General features: G+C 35.7%; 1 pseudogene; it reads left to right on the plus strand.

Annotated features, from left to right (window-relative positions):
* The first annotated feature begins 1,013 nt into the window (after positions 1–1,013).
* LOC141909148 (uncharacterized) lies at positions 1,014–2,061 on the plus strand (annotated as a pseudogene).
* Positions 2,062–2,454: the final 393 nt, after the last annotated feature.

Genomic DNA, 2,454 nt, shown 5'->3' on the forward strand with positions numbered 1-2,454 from the left:
TTAGTAAATTTATATGCTACAAATATAACAATAACAGTTCCGCCTAAAATCCAAATTATTTCATATTTCTTCTGTTCACTACTTGGGGTATAATAATCTGATAATTTAGGTTTATATAGATGTAATTTTTCTTTATTTGTTACTGCGTTATATAAACTAATAGCATCATCGACTGATTGAAAATCTCGGTGTGAAATGTTCTGATTATATAATTCTTTATTAATATAATCTATATAATTTTGTCTCTTTTCTCTATATTCTTCTGCTGCTTTATTATACTTTTCTAACGATAAGTTGTGTCTTTTTTGTTCTGATAATGAACCATTTTCATCAATATGCTTAAATAAATACCCACCACCAGTAAATGCTAAACCGTTAACAATTGCCGATCCTATAATAGTTATAACTGCAGATGCCATTTATTTAGTAAAAAAATTACGCATTTATATAGGAAGAATATATTTTTGTTTTTCCAAATAATCAATAGTTAAATTCGATAAAGTAACTGCTGTGAATGTTAAAACATCATTTATATCAAATCTATCAACATTAACACTTCCCATTTTAAATACTTTTTTTAAAACCATTGAATAACCAACAGTTCCAACTGATAGTAATGCTCCATTATATAACCCAGTTATTATCCACTTATTATCACTCATTTATTTATCAAAAAAATCACCTTCTTCAAAATATTTAGTTATCTTATTTATGATTAATTCAACATTTATTTCATTACTACTTTTATGATTATCATATATTTCAGTTAATATGTTTTTAATGTCTTCGATAATTCCATCTTCATTTAATTCATAATATTCTAAGGGTTTCGCCAAAGATTAGAGGCAGATGATACTCTTTTTGAACGTTCACACATCAGTATAGATGACATTATTAAACTACTGAGCCTCTGTTTAAAATGTACATACTTCATGTTCCAAGGTCAGTACTACCTTCAAATCCACGGAGCAGCCATGGGCTCCCCAGTTTCACCAATCGTGTGTAATCTGTATATGGAAGACTTTGAACAGAAAGCCATCGCCACTGCCCTCCATCCGCCACGTATATGGAAGAGGTATGTAGATGATACTTGCACAGTACTTAAGAAGTGTTTTTCTCAGTATTTCACTGACCATTTAAACAGCATTGATGATGATATTAAATGGACTACCGAGGGTGAGGTCGAGTTACAGGCTTCGTCACAAGCCGATCTAGAGATTTGCAGTGTAGAGAGGGCTCTAGCGTTTCTCGACACATATGCGGTCATCAATGAGGATGGGTCAATTCGTACTAAAGTATTCCGGAAAACCACACACACAGACCAATATCTAAATTTCAACAGCAACCACCCGTTAGAACACAAAAGGGGTGTAGTTAAAACCCTTCTACACAGGGCTGACACCATAGTTAGTGATGATAGTGACAGACAATCGGAGAAACAACACATTAAGGAGGTTCTCTCATGGAATGATTACCCTAATTGGGTCTTCAACAAAGTCACCATTCCGAAGCCCAAACCTGTAGTCAGATATAAGCGAGACACCCAGGCGCCGCGTAAGAGATCGGTCGTAGTACCATATGTGAAGGGCATGTCTGAACAAATCAGACGGGTGATGAAAGACTACAACATTAGTGTGTATTTTAAACCGGTGAACACGTTACGCCAGTTATTAGTTAGACCGAAAGGACCCGGTACCTAAAGAACGCATTACAGTACCGGTGTACCATGTTAAATGTGAATCTTGCGATGCGAGTTATGTTGGTGAAACTGAGCGCTCCTTGAGAGCCCGGTTTGGTGAACACCGTCGACCTAGCTCTGTGACGTCAGAGGTATCCCAACACATCCATACTGACAATCCTGATCACTCAGTTGATATAGGCAACACAGACATTTTGACGGTGGAACCCCGGTGGTTCGAACGAGGTGTTCAGGAGTCATTTTACATATACCTGAGACACCCCACGCTGAATAAAGACTTTGGGAGATTTGTTCTACCCCCTGTATGGAATAACATCCTTAAGGCAGCAGATGGCGCGCGGGGGCCTTCACAGACCAGCTGACGAGATCCGGCTGTGACGTCACATCAACAACATCTGATGACGTCACATTAAGCCTGACGATGCCTACAGAATGTAGGTGAAAGCTTGCTCTTGTGAGTATCAAAGTTTATCCAATGTATGAGTGTTAAACTGTTCCTAATTTGAATATTCCTGGATAGTAAAGAATGTTTAATGGTATTCTAAGGGTGTTTTAATTAAATCAATTACTTTTTCTTTATTATTATTTTCTTTATTAATCATTGATGCATTGTTAAATGATTAACTTTTTATATCAGTAATTAGATCATTTAGTTTAATTCTCATTTCTTTACCATGTTTAAAATCAAACCCAAAACATATACTCGGTCCAACAGTTATATTCATTTATATAGTGAAAAAAATATTCTTTACATC

Source organism: Tubulanus polymorphus, chromosome 7 (genome assembly GCF_964204645.1).
Source record: "Tubulanus polymorphus chromosome 7, tnTubPoly1.2, whole genome shotgun sequence".
Lineage (NCBI taxonomy): Eukaryota > Metazoa > Nemertea > Palaeonemertea > Tubulaniformes > Tubulanidae > Tubulanus > Tubulanus polymorphus.